Here is a 9,869-nt window from a genome sequence, read left to right as displayed (position 1 = left end):
AAGTTTTTTTTGGGAAAATATGAATATCTACTCAAATCCAATCTATTGGAAAAATCGAATTGTTATAGAAGAGTGTCCACCATGCACGTGTACTGTACTTTTATTAGAATCGTAGAATAGAACATTTGATATACAATTGGATGAAAATTATACATACATGTAACTGCTATATACAATTATAAATATAATATATAACAACAAACCAGAGTATACGTATTTGTATCGCCACAATATAATAGATATTAAAGCAGTGAAGTTGAATTCCTTGTCATTTATTCATCATCCACGCACGAACTTGTCTCAGAAAAAATATATCTCTGTACATAAGCCTCCGTTTTCCGGTATAGAAATGTGACTTTTTTTCTGAGACAAGTGCTTGTGACCATCCACAAGAACTTGCGGTCATCCGAGGTTCAGTACTTCAGTACTTTGATTATACTTTTAAAACAACGTAAAAACGAAACCAAAAAGATTGAAACCGAAAACATAAAAATAATCAGATGAATGTCAAAGAAGATTTTGTGTAAACCGATACTCAGTTATATGTTGAAAATGGAAGCGCGGAACCAAAAATATTGTTGATTATAAAAAATGCATGAAATGCATTCCTGACGGTCCATAGTTGTTCGCTTGAGAAAACACTGAACTATGTAAACATGCTAGATAGCAGTAACTTAAAAAAAATCACATCTAGTAAAAAAAATAATTCAATCTGTATTATTCAAAATCGGATTTCGACCTGCTGGTAATCTGTGATGTAGGTATTGGTCTGTGTAAAAGTTTTCCATACTTTGCCAAATTCTATAATTTCAAATATTAAAAAAAAAGTATTGATTGCCGACATTTTTTTGAAGCTTGAGTTTGTGAAAAAAAAATATCAGATGAAAGGATAGCTTGCTAAATATGTTTCCGAAAGCAAAACAAAACAATACAGAATCACGGTTCTCATTTTCACAATTAGGTAGAACTTGAGATGCGGCCGTGTAAAACCAATTAATAATTTCTATATGCAAACAACAATAAGCAAAACCCTTACCTGATAGTCAGCTATGAAAAGCCCCGAAATGACAAATGTAAAACAATTCAAACGAGAAAACTAACGGCCTGATTTATGTGCAAAATGTGTAAATTCCTACATAACATGAATTTTCTTAATTATTTGCCTGGTAAAACAATCCTGATTTAAAAAAATTAATCAATGAAAACGTTTTCTTTTTAAAAAAAAAATCTAGACCCCAACCAACTTTAAATCATTGAAAGTTGGCAACGGCAACATAAGAGCACGTATTTCTTTTTCAAACATGATGCACATTTTGTAAAGTTTTTTTTTGTTAGAGTTTTTTGAAATAATGATATAGTTAACATTTTCCATAAAATCGGGATTGATGTTAAGATTGTGGGCTTACTTATACGTAAAAATAAATAATATGAATTGTAATGTAATTATAAGTCACTGTTTAAGAAAAATTAAATAAAAACAAATTCTTGGAATTTTATATTAACGTTAGTATAATAGTCTCAGGATTAAAGTGTTGATAAAATAAGATTATGAAAAGAAATAGCTTGCGATATACTACCTACATCTTTCACATAATCAAAGACAAATCAAGAAGCATTTGAATATTTATTGAGGGAGCGAAATTACCAAATTACAACAAACATATGCAAACGTGTAATTGGGGAAAAGAGACAGTAACAAGAAACGAAATATTTACAATTTCACTAGCAAATATAGGAGACGTCTTCTGGCGGAGAGAGCATTGCTTAATTTTAAGAAATAGAAGAAACTGATTGTTGAAGGCCGTACAGTGACCTGTAGTTGTTAATTTCTGTGTCATTTTGCCATCTCTTGGGGAGAGTTGTCTCATTGGCAATCATATCACATCTTCTTTTTATATATTTAAATCATTTTACAAGACATCAAATTGTCATTTTGTGCTATTGTTGCAGACAATTCTTCGCAAAAATAAAAAAATGTTCATGTATCTAAAATTTTGTTTTAATTCAATGGAGTTTTGCTTTTGCACCGGCTTGAAAAAAAACTATATAAAGAAGCAACTTCGGACATCTCTTTACTCTAAGCGGCATTTTCAAATGAGTAGAATATAAGGTCAACGTTTGAAACTTTCCGTAGAACAACGTCAAAATCGTCGTTTTATTAGGAACGTCGTGTAACGCTGAGTGGCACCAATACCGTGCGTAACGTCACTATTAAACGAGAAGACCTCATTTTGGGTGTCGCTTCTCTTCCTTCCACAATAAATCAATCATCATGCATCTATGTCCTATAGGTACAGTGGATAGTCATATTTGTCATCCATTCATATGGTTATTCAGATTGAGTTTTTTTGGGAGAAAAACGAGAAAAAAGGCGTCCGGATATGTTTCCGTCATTGGACGAAATTTTAAGTCATACTAGACTTCCGGTTTGCGTTTTTCTGTATACCTTGAACATACATATACTACGAATAAAGAGTATTTTCTGTCTGATATCATTTTCAAGTTAACTATCCACGGCGGTCACAGAGTTTATTAGATAGAGATGGTCTGCATAATATATCAATGACCGCCGTGGATCGATTATTAAACTGAGAATTAAAAGTAAAAACAAAATACACTTTATAGTAATGAATGAGAGGGGGCAGGACCTTTTCGGGACGTCGGGATCGGGTGCTTTTAAGATCGGAATTTCGGGATGACGGATATTTAATTCTTATCAAAATGGGACCTCGGGATTTCATGTTTGTACATGTAAGCCCGGGATATCGGGATCAGGAACCCTACGACACCACCACCCCACCCCCCTTTATGAATGTTCATAATATACAGTTAAGCGCTAAAATTATTCATGTGTTATTAAATTTAATAGAGAACATTTTTTGGGGGGAAAAGGAGGAGCCGGGCTAGAAAAACAATTGTCCTGTCCCAAAGTACCTATGACTTTTGATACCTTTTCTGAAATTCTCCAGTCTTTAAATCCTTTACATAAATTCATTGATTACAAAAAAAAAGATGTGGTATGATTGCCAATGAGACAGCTCTCCATAAGAGACCAAAATGACACCGAAATTAACAACTATAGGTCACCTTACGGCCTTCAACAATGAGCAAAGTCAATACCCATAGTCAGATATAAAAGGCCACGAAATGACAATGTAAAACAATTCAAATGAGAAAACTAACGGCCCTATGTGTGTACAAAAAACAAATATATAACACATAAACAAACGACAACCACAGAATTACAGGCTCCTGCCTTGAATGTCCATAATATACTAAATGTATGTTCATAATGAAATAAATAGAAAACCAAAAATTGGGAATTTTGGAAATACAATGTAGGAGGAGGGATACAAAAAACTTTTTCCTGTCCCCAAGTACCTACATGTATAACTTTTGATACTTTTCCTAAAATTCTCAAGTCATTAAATATTTTACAAAATTCTTCCTACAACACTTTACATACTTTTAACCACGCTCTGAATGCCCGCGATTTCGCGGGTGTGTTCTAGTATAATGTATATTAAAATAAGAAGACATGCATGACATTCATAAATTTTAATTTATCTCTCATCCTGATTTATAAATGTGAGTACACATGGAGTATTTTCAATTGTTTTAAAACACTTTTTTCAAGTATCTCTGTTTCTTGTCACAGTTGTGTATTTAATTTTTGCATTCTATCACCTTAGGGGTAATTAAAAATATATTATCTGTCCTTATATAATGAATTTATATAGAATTACATACAAATGTGCATACATTGCATGGCAGAACTTAGTCCTTGACTGAGCACTGAACATATTCATGATATTATTATCAATTAGATTGAACTGATTATAATCCAAGATATCAGAGTAGTATACAATAAATTATCCAATTACATATAGTTGTGTGTTCATTGATAAAGCTATAACTTTGGAGATGAAAGAAGCTTAGTTCTTTCTAAACCATATCTAAACTCTGCGAAGGTTATCCGTTTTTTGTCTTTACAACACGAAAAGAATATTTTAGAATCATCTGAATTGTCTTGCCAGGTATGAACCTCAAGTTCGTCATCCACAAAACTTTCACCGATATAATTAATAGCAACATGTTCCACATTAAACCAGCACATATCAGTTTTAAAATGGCGATAATATCCTGATGTGGCTGCTTTGGCTGAACAGTCCATGAACAGTTTCAAGTAAGTGGCTTGATTAGAATGCATGTTTTTATCTAAATCACTGTAACGAACAATAACTTTCCATCGAAAACAGTTTTCGGGTGTTTCAGAAAGGGTGGCTCTATTCAGGCTGGTATACTTCCCGGTCATTTTCAAATGAGACAAACTTGTTTGAAACCAGGCTGGAAATGGCAATGACTTCCTAGTCTCTGTGTTGATCTGGACAAACTTAAGTACATTCTGACCAAGTTTTAAACCAGTCTCTTCGTCGTATAGACGCGTGCTGAAGATGATGGAAGAGTTTCCGATCTCCTTCATTTCCATTTTAAATCTCAACTTGATAGGTGTCTTGTATGTGTATCTATAAAGCAATGGGTTGATGTCTAATATCTGTTTTGTAATTACATGCCCGACGTTTTTTATGCGCAATTTGTTCATATGCATGAAGGAATTCGTCATACTAACAGCTCTGTTCGCTTGAAAGAGTAATGATATTGCCCATATACTCCAATGTCCTGTCCTATCGGCGTCAGCATAAGGTATTCCACGAAATGTTACATCGGATTTTTCTGGTGTCACCTCGTTTATTGTATAGTGTGTCATCTTTCACAACATTAGGACACAAAGTTATTCACAAAGGTTAGTGAAGCGTTCTATTTTTTGACCGGACATTTAAAGATAGGGGACAGAGACGAACATGATAGTTTATTATCTACAATATTCGTATCGGATGCGTTTATATTCCTCCTTGTACAGGCACACACTAAGCCAATTGATATATTTAACCGTCATAAGTTTCTAAAGCTTTTTTTTAAATACAAATATTAGGATCTGGTTGGAAAAAGTAAAATTACAAAAATACCAAGGAAAATTCAAAACGGCAACAGTCCTCAGTCCTATAATACTTCAGCTTTATCATGTACATCTTTTGAATATTCATTTTATTAAATTTACTGTTTGCAAAAGTATAAATTACTCTAAATTATAGGGATTTTCTGGTAACTTAACAGAAAACCCTTGCCGTTTTTGGCACAACCTTTTTGATCTTTTGGTCCTCGATGCTGTTCAACTTTGTACTCGTTTCGGCTTTCAAACTTTTGTATCTATGCGTCACACATAGGTCTTGTGTGGACAAAATACATTTCTGGCGTATTAAAATTTTGAACCTGTTGCCTTTTGTTGGCTGTTGTTCGTGTGATTCTTTGTCAATTGTGTTCTCCAATTTATTTATATTGTAGTCCTGTGTTGTCATTTTGATGTTATATTTCACATGGCCATAAAAGTGCGAGGTTTGGCATGCCACAAAACCAGGTTCAACCCACCATTTTTTCCTTTAAAAATGCCCTGTACCAAGTCAGGAATATGGTCATTGTTATATTATAGTTCGTTTCTGTGTGTATTACATTATAACGTTGTGTCGTTTGTTTTCTCTTATTTTTTAGTGTAAATTCACATTGCGATAAGACGTGTCAAGGTACTTGTCTATCCCAAATTCATGTATTTGGTTTTGATGTTATATATATTATTCTCGTGGGATTTTGTCTATGTGTGTTACATTTTAGTGTTATGTCGTTGTTCTCCTCTTATATTTAATGCGTTTCCCTCGGTTTTAGTTTGTTATCCCGATTTTGTTTTTTGTCCATGGATTTATGAGTTTTGAACAGCGGTATACTACTGTTGCCTTATCTATAGCAAAATCAAATGCTCAAACCAAGGATATGTATACTATACAAATCCTTGCCGTCAAACATTTCAAACGAATAGAATACATGTGTGCTGTAATTTATTTGTGATTGATTTTAATTATGTTTCAGTTCTGGCATGTTTAGATGTGTAGTTTAGAAATGCTTTGCCTGTATTTTAATATGTCTGTGCTGTTTCTATTCAATTGAAATGATTTGCTGCTCAAATATCTTATGCACATGCTGTGTGTTTTAATGTTATATGTATATTGTATGTATATGTTATGTATATGTATATGGTATGTATATGTTATGTATATGTTATGCATATGTATATGTTATGTATATGTTATGTTTATGGCATGTATATGTTTTGTATATGTTATATGTGTAATGGTGGTCACTTTGTTTACTTGTTTATTCTATTTATTTGGGGAAATTTGTTAACTTTAGTATGACTTATAGTTCCGTAACTCTTTCTTCCGAGTTCGGCCATGAAATTATCCTTGTCGGGACTTCCTGTTCTGGCACGTGCCCGGCCGGGCTCGTTGTCCATAGGAACTATAAGTATGACGTCACTCACCGATGATGAAAGATATACAAAAAAACTGCTGTTGATCACTGTTTCGTTAGGGGTCACAAAAACATTTTTCGTGCAAAAAATAGTCTGGTGACCCATATTTTTTTTTATTTCTTTTTAAAGCTCATTGTTATGACCATCTTATGTCAAATTTAAAAAAATATTCATTGGACCATTTTTTTGGAAATTTAAGAAAAATAGAAATTTTTAACAAAATCTGTGTTTTTTTTTGTGGAGCAGTATTGATGAAATTAGAGACGAAATCAATGAAAATGAATAAAACTGCCATTATTTGTGTTTTATTTACATTTTAAATAATAATTTTGTAATAAATGAAGAACAAACCCTTCAAAATACTTTCAAAGGCTTGACAAAAATCCAGAGTTTCTACTTCAGGTATGTATTCATGCATACACGTGATGTACCAACTTTGGTGACCGTTACCATGGAAACGAGTCTGGTGACATACTATTTTTAACTCAAATTTTCATAGAGGCCATTGCATAGTATATGTATGCAAATTTTAAGAAAAATTCAATGGTGAAAAAAAATTTGCTATATCTGTAGGGATCCACCTTAAGATTTAAAATGAGTAGACGCTCATACTTTGGCTTACGAATATGGAACCTTTATTTATACAAGTAGACTAGCCACCACAGTATTTCAGTATATATTTATTTATGTAAACTTATGTTCAACCATTTATATGTCTTTAAAATAAACATCTTGTTTATTATATTCACGTAGTTTTACGTAGTTTGTCCAATATCCCAGAACTTGGGTAGACAACGGGAAAACGAAGCCAGTGGAAACTTCCACTCCCGTTACATATGTATGTTATGTATATGTTATGTATATGTTATGTATATGTTATGTATATGTTATGTATATGTTATGTATATGTTATGTATATGTTATGTATATTTTATGTATGTGATATGTATATGTATTTTATGTTATGTTTAGAGTTTTTTATTTTTGTATTGTTAGATTTGAACCGAATCAAATCTAACAATTTCCGTATTCGTAATTTTGTATAATTTATGTAGAAATGGTGTAGAATGGTCACGGATCAAACCTGGTTTTATGGCTAGAAATTTGTCTCATTGGCCACCGGCAATAACGCAATATCTCTGTTTTTAGTACATTGTAACAATAGGCGGGTGGATTGCAGGCTTAAATCATTTTGACATACTGACATTATTATAATAAGTTAAACTAATTAGTACCATAAATAATATAAAATTGAATGTTTCAAGTTTCATGTTTTTATTAAATCAGATGGTACAGTAAATAACTTGTCACGACAGGTTTTCAGCTGATTCCGTGGACCTGTCCTGTCATCTTCGCTACCCGATCGAGAGGATCGTAACCCCTGGCTCACAGCGAAGATGCTGCACGTCTTGTCCGTGCATATTTAATTTACAGTAGCAGAATTTTGTTAGGAAAGAACTATATATGTTTCAGATTTTTCACACATAATTAAGTGTGTGCCTATTATTCATAAAAAAGTAGGTCATGTACGATCCTATATATTTGAGGGGGAGCGCCAGAATAATAATAAACACACTACCAGTCAACAGCGCTCCTTAATTCTTAAAACTATATACTGGGAATAAATTTACAGTGTTTGTATTTGTATAAACCAAGGAATCATGATCGATCAATATCTTGACTACAATAGATATTCGCTCTTCACAGGAAATGCCAGGAATATTTTTCTTGGTTTAAAACAATTATTCCATCCTTTTATAATTTTCCACTTCTGCTTCATATATCCGATTGAGAATCTTAATTTGATGATCGGAACTCAGCTGGTGAATTGAAATCAGAATTGGAATAGATTATTTTTTTAAATTATGATTGTCCATAATGTATATGTGTATGATTCCTTTGTAGGGGTTTGCGTGATTTTGGCAAATACTTATATAAGTGCAAATACGAAATTTCCCTCATTTCATGTCCTGAAAATTTAAAAAAAAAAAAAATATGCTTGTTAGTTAGCTGAGGTGTTATTTGATGTTAATACTCCAATGGTAAAACCTGGCATGAAAAAAAAATATTTTCTTGTGATTTTTTAAATGATTGAGTATTTATAGGACATGAAATAAAATATGGGACATTTTAAAAATAAGAAATAAAGAAAATCTGGGAATATTTGACAGTCCAAAAGCAGTGGCACAGTCCTAGTAGCAGCAGGAATTGAAAATAGCAAAATTAAAATGCTGATCCTAGATGAATTACAAAACCGTCAACAGAAACTTTATCAAGTTATTTCTAAGCAAAACGTTGAAATCACAAAATAAATTATTGAGTCTTTTTGCATAGGCGGATCCAGGGGGGGGGGGGGGGGGGGGTGTTGGAAAAATTTGGTTAATTATATAGGGAATCATTGAAGCATGACTGGAGCGGGCCCCCTCTTAGGTAAGTCAGCGGCCCCCCTTAGGAATAGTTCTAGATCCGCCACTGTGTTGGTATAATAACTACACACAAATCCTGAACAAACTTCCTTGATCGCTGCAAGCAGGTGATAATAAGAAATATATGGTACGGATAAATTTAGATGAATGATTTAATTTAATTTGTAATTCTCTACTCTTGGCTGAGTTGCGGATTTAATGTTTCTCCCTTACGAACTCATTAATTTTCAAAATAATTATCATTAAAACATTCTTATTGTAAGGGCTCTTGTATAAATTTCATTTTCCCTTATCAGGGATTAATGGCACTTTGTTCGGAATGAAAATCATTCGTGAAACGGTGTAATATCATGGATATGTTTTTGGAGAAGGTAATTTTAAAACATTTAAGTTTTTTTTGTTATATAGTTAGATTTAAACTGAAATCCATGCAGCATCCTCTCTACATAATTAAAATATTCTTCTCTGATGTCGTTACTGGTATGAGCCTACACGAGCACCCGAGTTAATATGTAGAGCCTATACGAACACGCGAGTTAAAACGTAGAGCCTATACGAGCACACTAGTTAATATATGTCTATAGAGCCTATACGAGCACGCTATAGTTAATATGTAGAACATATACGAGCACATGCACTAGTTATTATATGTATAGAGCCTATACGAGCACGCTAGTTAATATGTAGACCCTATACGAGCACACTCGTTAATATCTAGAGCCAGTGGCGGATCCAGAATTTTTCATAAGTGGGAGCCCACTGACTGACCTAAGAGATGGCCCGCTCGAGTCACGCTTCAGTGATTCCCTATATAAGCTGTGTATTCCGTCAACTTAATTGAATACTTGATTTTAATATAGATTTGTAATCATAAAATTGAGAATGGAATGGAAATGGGGAATGTGTCAAAGAGACAACCCGACCAAAGAGCAGAAAACAGACGAAAGCCATCAATGGGTTTTCAACACAGCGAGAAAATCCCGCATTGGAGGAGTGATTCAGCTGGCCCCTAAACAAAAATG

The sequence above is a fragment of the Mytilus edulis genome, chromosome 9 (assembly GCF_963676685.1).
Source record: "Mytilus edulis chromosome 9, xbMytEdul2.2, whole genome shotgun sequence".
NCBI classification, from domain to species: Eukaryota; Metazoa; Mollusca; class Bivalvia; order Mytilida; family Mytilidae; genus Mytilus; species Mytilus edulis.
This window is presented reverse-complemented; position numbering follows the sequence as displayed.